Source organism: Mastomys coucha, unplaced genomic scaffold (assembly GCF_008632895.1).
Source record: "Mastomys coucha isolate ucsf_1 unplaced genomic scaffold, UCSF_Mcou_1 pScaffold22, whole genome shotgun sequence".
NCBI lineage: Eukaryota > Metazoa > Chordata > Mammalia > Rodentia > Muridae > Mastomys > Mastomys coucha.
This window is the reverse complement of record NW_022196905.1, coordinates 17,115,121-17,126,058: the sequence shown is the minus strand read 5'-3', so window position 1 is coordinate 17,126,058 and position 10,938 is coordinate 17,115,121.

Genomic DNA, 10,938 nt, shown 5'->3' with positions numbered 1-10,938 from the left:
CAGCAGATGCTGGAGAGGTTGTAGAGAAAGAGGAACATTACTTCATTGCTGGTGGGATTGCAAACTGGAACAACCACTCTGGAAATCAGTATGGTGGTTCCTCAGGAAATTGGACATAGTACTACTGGAGGACCCAGCTATACCATTCCTGGGCATATACCCAAAAGATACTGCAACATGTAATAAGGACACATGCTCCACCATGTTCATAGCAGCCTTATTTATAATAGCCAGAAGCTGGAAACAACCCAGATGTCCCTCAACAGAGGAGTGGATACAGAAATTGTGGTACCTCTGCACAATGGAGTACTACTCAGCTATTAAAAACAATAAATTTATGAAATTCTTAGGGAAATGATTGGATCTGGAGAATATCATCCTGAGTGAGGTAACCCAATCACAAAGGAACAAACACGGTATGCACTCTCTGATAAGTGGTTATTAGCCCAGAAGTTTGGAATACAGGAAGAACAACCCACATTACACAAGGAACTCAAGAAGAAGGAAGACCAAAAAGAGGACATTGCATTTCTTCTTAAAAGGGGGTACCAAATACCCTAGGAAGGAGTTGCAGAGATTAACTATGGAACAGAGAAGGAAGGAAGGGCAAGCCAGCCTAAATATAGCTATCTCCTGAGAGACTCTGACAGTACCTGAATAATACAGATGTAGAGGCTCATATCCATCCATTGAACTGAGTACAGAGTTCCCAGTGAAGGAGTTAGAGAAAGGACCAATGGAGGTGAGGGGTTTGCAGCCCCTTAGGACAAACAACAATATGAACTAACTAGTACCCTCAGAGCTCCCAGGGTCTCAACCACCAACCAAAGACTGCACATGGAGGGGTCTGATTGTTCTGACAGCATGTGTATAGTAGAGGATTGCAAATTCGATCATCAATAGGAGGAGAGGAGCTCTGCCCTGTGAATTTTCTGTGCCCCAGTATAGGGGAATGCCAGGGCCAATAAGTGGGAGAGGGTGGGGTTGCAGGCATGGGAAGGGGAAGGCAACAGGGGTTTGTTTTTGTTCTTTTTGTTTGTTTCTTTGTTTTTTAGAGGGGAAACGGGAATGGAGAAATTTACATGTAAATAAAATATCTAGTATTAAAAAAAAGCAATTACAATTATCTATTTTTTTAAAAAAATTAAACTTTTCAGATCCAAGACTAAAGAGTTTAATGTGCTGTGTAGGATGAGGATAATAGCCTAATCATCATCCAGATTCTGCATGCACAATGGACCAGCATAGCTTCAGAGCTGCAGGATTTGAGTTTCTCATCTGAAAGGACAGTGAGTAACTTAGCTCAAGTAATGGCTCAGTATGGAAAGTAATTGACAAACTGAGGGAGACGATTGTTAAGTGGATTCCATTTTTTCATTAGATGATCAGTCTTGATGTTTTATCAATATTGAGCCCAAATAATAGGCCCAAATTTATGGGCTTGTTGCCCTATTCAACTGCAAATGTGGGAGATGAATGGTTTTTAATATATAGATAACATGACTCTTCAAATTCCATGACATCTGAGTAGGGAAGCATTGCACATTGCAATGTGCATGCCTTTGCACAATTGCAGCCTGGTATGTGTACTGTCTCAACTCCCAAACATTAAGAAAGATAAAATCTGTAGGTTCAGCTATATAAAACTGCTCAATGAGAGACATCATGGTTATTATTCCGGAGCTTCAATTTAGCAGGCAGCTCTTCATCTTAGTCACTCTGTTCCACTTACATGTTTTGGATATCGATATCTGAATGAAAGTAAAAGTATAATAATATCTGAGAAAGTAATGAAAACTAATCCTTAGTGCTATGATTCCATAATATGTACACTTAACCAATGCTTCACATGGTCCTGAGTCTGTCAACAGGAACAGAGCATCTGGATGAGTTGCATAGCACCGAGAGTTTGATATCTCTCCTAATATTCCCTAAAGGAAGAGCTTGCCGTGTTTGATCCCCAGAAAGTCTAGTAAAATAGAATACATATAACTTATAATTTTAAGATTATATAAAAAATAACTACATATGTTATCATAATGTAGTGAATTTGGATAATTTATAAAGATTTAACTCATATATGATCTATGACATGAGCAAATAGATAGCATGCACAATAGTGTATATGATATATTCACTAACTTATTTGTAAGTATGTATTTTAATCTTTACTGCTACTGCAGACTGGAAACATTACAACAAAACATTATACTCTGGTTTCTGCTTTCGTGATATTTTACAATATTCAACAGAGACCACAGACTACAAGTGACGTGTTTCAAAGGGAAGGAGCATAATGTTAATGCTGACAGTAATTCTACTTGTGAGAAGCTCCATGCTGCGTCCTTAAAGTCAGATAAAAAGCAGGTTTATCTGCAATAACCAAAGCCACACCTCTGAGTTGATTAATATAGCCTGAGGCTACTATCCATCTCCCTGCAGTCTTCCTAGACACGACAAGGCTCTACTCCTATTTCTTTGGACACATAGAATGGGTAAGCACTATAGAGTTATGTGGCCCCAAGAACAGTGCTTTGGGATCTGTGCAGCTGAAATTTTATTGTTTGCACTCACAAGCCTTTACAGTTCCAAAGGGCTGGGTGTTCAGTTTGTAGAAGCTAGACATCAGTACTCAAAGTAATGGCCAATAAGGAAACTGAACTATATCCTTACAAATGAGTTTCTCTATGATTCATGTTGCTTTACTGTTCCTGTTCAGTCATTATTCAAAATCTCTGAATGGAAAATGTTTCCTGAGCAAAGATGGCATTTATTTGTTATCTCTTAAATCATGTTATTGTAAAATGACATTCTGTTCTTCTTCACCATGGGTCCAGTCTTGGTCTTCAGTAAATAGCTATTATATAAATTAGCGTTTACATTGTGCCTGATAAGAACAGGATTCATTATTATTCATTCTGTGGCTAATCCTCAGCCCCTTTAAAAGTGTATATCAAATAAGTGTGAATCAAATTGCAATATTTATCTTCCTTTAGTCATCTATAGCAAACATAGGCATACTAGAAAATATAATTGGACAGTAAGCTAATTTAATGAATAGTTTCAGTAATAGAATATTTTTTAGTTTTAGTTTCTTCCATTAATTTCTACAAAAATATTAATGTTTATGGGTCTTAAATTTCTATAATTAGGTAGCAGTGACAGTATTGAAATCCTAATTATATTATTTCTTCAGTTAAATTATACATAATATAACATTTACCCTCAAGTACTTCCTTGTCGATAATAAATGGAAGCTGTCACTATCGTTTATTATAGTTTTTTTTTTGAGTACAATAACTATGCGAATTGGAAGGCTTTTTCCAAGAGATAGATAGGACTTCACAGACTTAAAGCATATTTATTGCTCACCCAAAATTCCATAACCCCCCTTGATATAATAGGAAGTAAGAAAACATAGATCTTTTAAATTATAACAACAAATTTTCAAACTATAATTAGAAAAAATAGGATTACAAATTTGGCTAAGTAAAATTTCTAAAAGATTAAGAACTATATACAAGAGCAAAACTAAGAAAATTATGTTCAACTCATAAGGGAGCAAAATGTATAAATCTCTTAATATAAGTACTCTTACAAATCAAAGATAAAGGCTGCTACCACTCAACATTATCTAAAATCAAGGAATAATACAGTAAATATTGCAATGTACACACACACACACACACATAAGCACACACACCAGTTTTGAAATTTTTAGTGCATATTTAAAATACTAAGACTCATTCATAAATAATTCCTCATTTACAATTACATAAGATACCATTTTTTGTCTGCCTCATTGGCTCAGACCTTCGAATCACTTTAAATACTCAAACACGTTCAAATTTAGCAACTGATACTCAGAATGTTGTGAAATAACACAAATTTATCCTGTTAGTGATTTCATTTGACTGAACAAAGTGAAAACACACACGCACACACACACACACACATACACACACATACACACACACACACACACACAAATATCCAAATACTGAGCTGGAAGTAAAGAAGTTGTCAGACAGTATGGAGAAATATTGAGAGGTTGCTTAAAGTGTACAGTCATTGTCCAACAAACAAAATAATCTCTGGAGATCTATTGGACAGAGGGGTGATTATACCTCAAAATATTGTGTTGAATAAGTCACAGTATTTATACAGAGGCATTTGAATGTTTTTGTGCTAAAGAAATGATAGCGTTTTCGTTATGAGAGACAACCTACTTACCCATTGTTGATAAAAATATAATATACAAATGTACTCAAATATTCTGTACTACCTAAAGATATGCAATTGTTTTACATGAATGAAAACCATTTCTCACGCCAGGGTTAGAGAAGATAATTGTAAAATTATATCAAAATGGATGAAACTAAGAATTTCATTCTGAATTTCCATGAGGAATTATGTCCTCAGAAGTAAAACACTATATAATGGAATTTTATAAACTGGAGTTCCGAGTATTAAAAATAAAAATTACTTAATAGCTTGTATCTATTATCTGCTGTAAGTTTGGACAGATGGTTAGACAGCACATGTTACATAGGCAAATGAACAAAACAATGGACAAACTTGTGAAAGTATAAAAATTGTTAATTTTTTTAACATATCTGAGATAGATAGAGACTATATAGGTTAAGGCAAGGGAATTAGAGATGATTTATAACTATTTTTAATAAAATAGTATCTTAATGACATAAGTAATATATAAAATACACATATATATAAAATACATACTATGCGACTAAGTGATGACTTTTTCACTATCTATATCTATTCTAACTAGAATATATACATATACAAAATCATTGATAAAGTTTTAAATTTTAGGCTTTAAACTTGAAATTTTCAAAAGAACAGAATTTAAATGTTGCTTTGGAATTCTCTCCACATATTTCCTTCAAAAGAGAAAACATCTCTCTGCTTCTACAAAGTATTTGTTCCATTCTTTTTCTCCTAGAGGATTTTAGATAGCCCAACATCCAGATGATCAAATCCCTTACATAAAATGGAGAATTGTTTATATAGAACCTATGCAAACTTCCTTGTTCATTATCAGTTATAGTTTGACTAGTTATAATACCAAATAAATGAAAACAGTATATAAATATTTGTATAATAACAAGTTATAACAACAAGTAATAACAACAAGAAAATATGTATACCTAATACCTCCAGATTTTGTGTAGCGGGGATTGTGTATTTACATGTATATACATGTATACCCTCTTACACATATTTAGAGCTCAGAAGACTACACTGGGTGCCATCCTTTGTCACTTCAGATTTAATAATAATTTTTACATGTTTTGTGTATGAATATATGTATGCCTATTATATGTGTTTATATGTGGTTGAATGTGTATGCATTCATATATAAATGTGGGCATGTTCATGCCATTTTGTACATATGCAGGTTAGAGGATTACCTCAGATTTGGTTCTCACTTTCTCTGAGACAAGATCTCTGTTATTTTTCCATTGTACACATGTATGCCTATTGCTGTGCATATGGTAATATTTACCCAAGAAAAGGCTTTCAATGAGCTAGCTTGATGACAAATGTTAATTATTGTATAAAACATGTGCTCTATCAAAAGGACAACATATAACTAAAAGTTCTGTTTTCCAAAACATAATGATGAATGGACACAAAATAGGTGACAATACTCATACTTTTGAATGAAGAAGAGTTAAATACCTACTCAGAATACCTCTAGAATGAACTCAGGAAATACAGAGGGAATTTTTTTTTTACTATGACATGTTTTCAAATAATTACACATTCTCGTTAGTTAGTATATTTGACTGTCTCTGCTTGTCCTTTATTTTTCAATTTCCTTATTAATTTTCATTTTGGAATTATGGATACTCTAAATATTTTATCTTCAACCAGTGTTGAAAAGTTTTCTAAAATGTACATGATTTTCAAAGTTCATGTTAGATGTGAAATCTTAAGTATAGAAAGGTGTGTGTATGTTTGTGTGTGGTGAGAGAGAGAGAGAGAGAGAGAGAGAGAGAGAGAGGAGAAAGTATATATATAAATAATATATAGTTTAAATAAAAATTTTCCTTGGCTGACGGTGTTCCCTCTAAGAGCCAAATATCATCTAAAACAAACTCCAATACCAGGCATGAAAAGTCTTCTTTAAGATGTTACTCAGAGTTGTACAAAAGGCTCTCCAATCATACAAAGTATTCTACAAAGTATTACTCTTGGTTCCTGTTTTGTTCATAGGTAGAAAGTAAGAATATATTGCTGAAGATACCCTGGACAGTTCATACCCAGGGTCCAGAAACTCCTTAGCTAAAGCTGTCCTGAATGATTCCTCCCTGAAGACTAGCTTTCATGGTACCAGATGTCATCATACAAACTTCCAAAGGAATAAAGCAACCAATAGTACTAGAAGGATATAACTGTGAGGCACATCAATGACCAGCATGGGAGAATAACTGTAAGTGTAAAGTAGTGACAAGAATAGCTTCATGGTTCTATGTGGAAGTCCTTGATCCATTTGGATTTGAGCTTTGTAAAAGGAGATTAGAATTGATTGATTTGCGTTCTTCCACATGTTAACTGCCAGTTGAACCAGCACCATTTGTTGAAAGTGCTGTGTTTTTCCACTGGATGATTTCGCTCCTTTATAAAAGATCAAGTGACAATAGGTATGTGGGTTCATTTATGAGTCAACAATTCTACTCCATTGATCTACCTGCCTTTCACTGTACCAATACCATGCAGTTTTTAGCACAGTTGTTCTGTAGTACAGCTTGAGGTCAGGGATGATGATTCCCCTGGAAGTTCTTTTATTGTTGGATACACTGAACAGAAGTTAATAGAAAAAAAAGTGAGGAAGAGCCTCGACCACATGGGCACAGGGGAAAATTTCCTGTACAGAACATTAATGGCTTGTACTGGAAATTCAAGTATCAACAAATGGGATCTCATAAAATTGCAAAGCTTCTGTAAGGCAAAGGACACTGTCAATAGGACAAAAGAGCAACCAACAGATTGGGAAAAGATCTTTACCAAATATATATCCAATAGAGGGTTAATATCCAATATATACAAAGAACTCAAGAAGATAGACTCCAGAGAACTAAATAACCCTATTAAAATGGGGGTACAGAGCTAAACAAAGAATTCTCAACTGAGGAATACTAAATGACTAAGAAGCACATAAAGAAATGTTCAACAGGGAAATGCAAATCAAAACAACGTTGAGATTCCTCACACCAGTCAGAATGGCTACGATAGAAATCTCAGGTGACAACAGATGCTGGAGAGGTTATGAAGAAAGAGGAACACTCCTTCATTGTTGGTGGGATTGCAAGCTGGTACAACCACTCTATAAATGTTTGGCTCTTGCTCAGAAAATTGGACATAGAATTACCTGTGGGCCCAGTAATACCACCCCTCAGCATATACCCAGAAGATGCTTCAACATGTAATAAGGACACATGCTCCACTATGTTTGTGTCAGCTTTATATATAATAGCCAGAAGCTCGATAGAACCCAAATGTCCTTCAACAGAGGAATGGATACAGAAAATGTGGTACATTTACACAATAGAGTAGTACTCAGCTATTAAAAAGGATGAATTCATGAAGTTCTTAGGCAAATGGATAGAACTAGAAAATATCATCCTGAGTGAGGTAACCCAATCACAAAAGAACACACATGGTATACACTCATTGATAAGTGGATATTAACCCAGAAGTTCAGAATATCCAAGATACAATTCAGAGACTACATGAAGCTGTAGAGGAAGGAAGACCACAGTGTGGATACTTTGGTTCTTCTTAGAAGGAGGATCAAAATACCCATGATAGAAAACACAGAGACAAAGTTTGGGGCAGAAACTGAAGGAAAGGCCATCCAGTGACTGTCAGAACTAGGGATCCATCCCATATACAGTTACCCAACCCAGACACTATTGCAACAAGATGCAAACAAGTGCTTACTGACAGGAGCCTGACAAAGCTGACTCCTGAGAAGCTCTGTCAGTGCCTGACTAATACAGAAGTGGATGCTCACAGCCATCCATTGGACTGAGCACAAAGTCTACAATGGAGGAGCTAGAGAAAGAACCCAGGAAGCTGAAGGTGTTTGCAGCCCATAGGAGGAACAACAATATGAACCAACTAGTATCCGCATAGCTCCTAGGGTTTAAACCACCAACCAAAGGGTACACATGGAGGAACTCATGGCTCCAGCCACACATGTAGCAGACGATGCCCATGTGTGACATCAATGAGATGAGAGGCCCATGGTTTTATGAAGGCTTGATGACCCAGTGTAGGGGAATAACAGGACAGGGAAACAGGAGTTGGTGGTTTAATGAGTAGGGAGAGGGGTAATGGGATAGTAGATTTTTGGAAGGAATAAAATTTGCAATGTAAATAAAGAAAACATCTAATAAAAATTTTCTTAAAAAAAATAGAATACCTTCATGGTAATAAACACCTCTCTTACTGAATGCAAGACCTATTCAACAAGATGGAACTACTTGGTATTGGAAACCTAGCCAACTAACCAAGGCTAGTTACATCATGGATATAGGAAGAGAATCCACAATTACTATTTTACTAAACCAACATAATCCTCAAGAACAACCTAAACATTTTAACCTTTATCAGCAGATAAGTGTAGTTCTCATCCCTCATCAAAGAAATTTCTTTTTGCAACCAATGTAAACCATTATAGCAAACCACAACAAATCAAAACTGAGTTGTGGAATCTAGTCCCTAAGAGTATATCCATAATACCAGGTCTACACCCAAAGTTCAGGGTACATTGTAAAAGAGATGATGGAAAGATTATAAAAGCCAGAAGAACTAGGGATTTGCCATAAAATTGGGTTTCCTAGGAATGTCAAAAACTATATCCATAATTTCTCACCAATATGACTGCCTGTATATGAGCTAAACAATGATGACACCAGTGGATAACATCAGTGGATAGGGAAAATCCCATAAAGTAAATAAGTAATGCTGATAGTGGAGAAAAATAGTATTCCCAATGGAAAAACTCACCAATTTGGTTAGCTAATACCAAAACCTTGAAAACATACATATAAATAACATCAAGAAAACTGGGAAGATTGTATTTATCAATTTCTCTCATTCTCCTCTCCTCCCTCTATTCCTCTTATACTCTCCTTGTCTCTCTGTCTCTCTCTCTCTGGATGCATACATGCATGTATGGATGGATTTGTGTTTGTGCGTGTGTGTGGGTGTGTGGGTATGGGTGTAAGTGTAGGTATGCATGTTTAAACAACGACAAAAGAGGCCATTAGCTTAGAGTATTTGGAGGGATAAACAAGGAGGGGGAATTATGTACTTCTATTTTAATCTCAAAAATAAGGAACAATTTAAAAAGAAGTAGTATCAAACTTTGGAGGTGATTGAAGCAGATTGTGAATCTAACCTGGGCTTCAAATATTTCCTCTATTTTTATCATAGACTATAAACTGGAAGAGCTGGGGATGTGAGATAGTTGAGACATAATATTGTAGCACATATGAGGCCCTGAATTCTATCAGCATGTTCCAGCATTACATACATAAACTGGAAATGGTGGCACAGGCCAGTAATCTAAAGACATTTGAGAGGGAAGCATCAGAAGTTATGAGCATGAGGCCAGCCTAAAATACATGAACTTTTTTCAAACAGACAAATAAAAAAAAAAATCAATTGGAAAGATCAATATGGTTATGGAAGTTAGCCTGGAAATACTCTCTTCATTTAAAATTCACTGTCATTATGGTTAATAGGAAATATTTTTCTGCAAGTATTTTCGGTATGCCCAGCTAGACTGTCAAGTGAGTGGGTCCTCATGAGGAGAGTCATAACTGACAACTAAGATGTTTCTGGCCACATAGGATAGACAGTGTTATAAAAGTATGTATGCCAGACAGCATGCTTCAGACTTGGGCAGCTATGCAATCTGTACTCATGGACGTGTATGGTCTTTAGTATGGAAAGAGATTTTTCTCTTTGAAATAGTCCTCATTTTTTGCATAGTTTTTAAAATTTTACTTGTTCCATAAAATTAATTTGTAATATCAAAAATATCTCTACCTATGGACCCATCAGGGTTATTTGCAATCAAACAAAGAACACTAAAGGTTATGAGTGTGTTGATGCCCATATTACCAGTTAAGGATGCAGAAGGCAGTGTTTTCTTATTTTGGTTTTCAGCACTCTTAGCAATCTTTTTCTGAGTTTATTTAGTGCCATGTTTCTCATTTTTATGTGTTTGTCCAGTGAGTTTGCTATCAAAAATAATCCCAACTGTAGGGCTATTGCTTGTTTATGAAGATAATGTGTTAGGTTAGCTTCACAAGTGTGAATTGTAGTGCTAATGGCTATTGGTTTATTGCTAATGAATCTGCTATATATATTAAACACAATGTCTACAAACAGAAACATACATTCAGAAAGTTCTTATTTTAATAATTTGATGAAATGTGACCTTACTCTTTTTCTTCTAGGAACAGTGGTTCAATGTTCATTAATTTTGTGTTCCTGAAAACTTCAAAGAATGGATCCATTATAAAAAGTGAGACTCATATATGTATACAGCTATGTGTGAGATTACAATTGCATAGATAGTGGTCACTGGAGGAGGCTACAAGGTAAGTATAGAAGTGATATCAACTTTGCTAATGAATAACTTCAAATGTAAAAAATTGGTAGAGAATGTGCAGAGTCCTAAGAATGCTGGTGATGTGTATATGTGGAGTAAAATTATACCTACCCTACCACGGACCGGGGTTTCTCGCGGGGGCCCCTTGTTCCGCGGGACGATGGGTTCTGGCCAGGTGGACACGGGATAAGGCTTTGACAAACAGACTACACTCGGGTGGTGTAAAATCTGAGTGTATTTCTTTTAAAATAACATGAGGCTTTTACAATCATTGCAAAAGA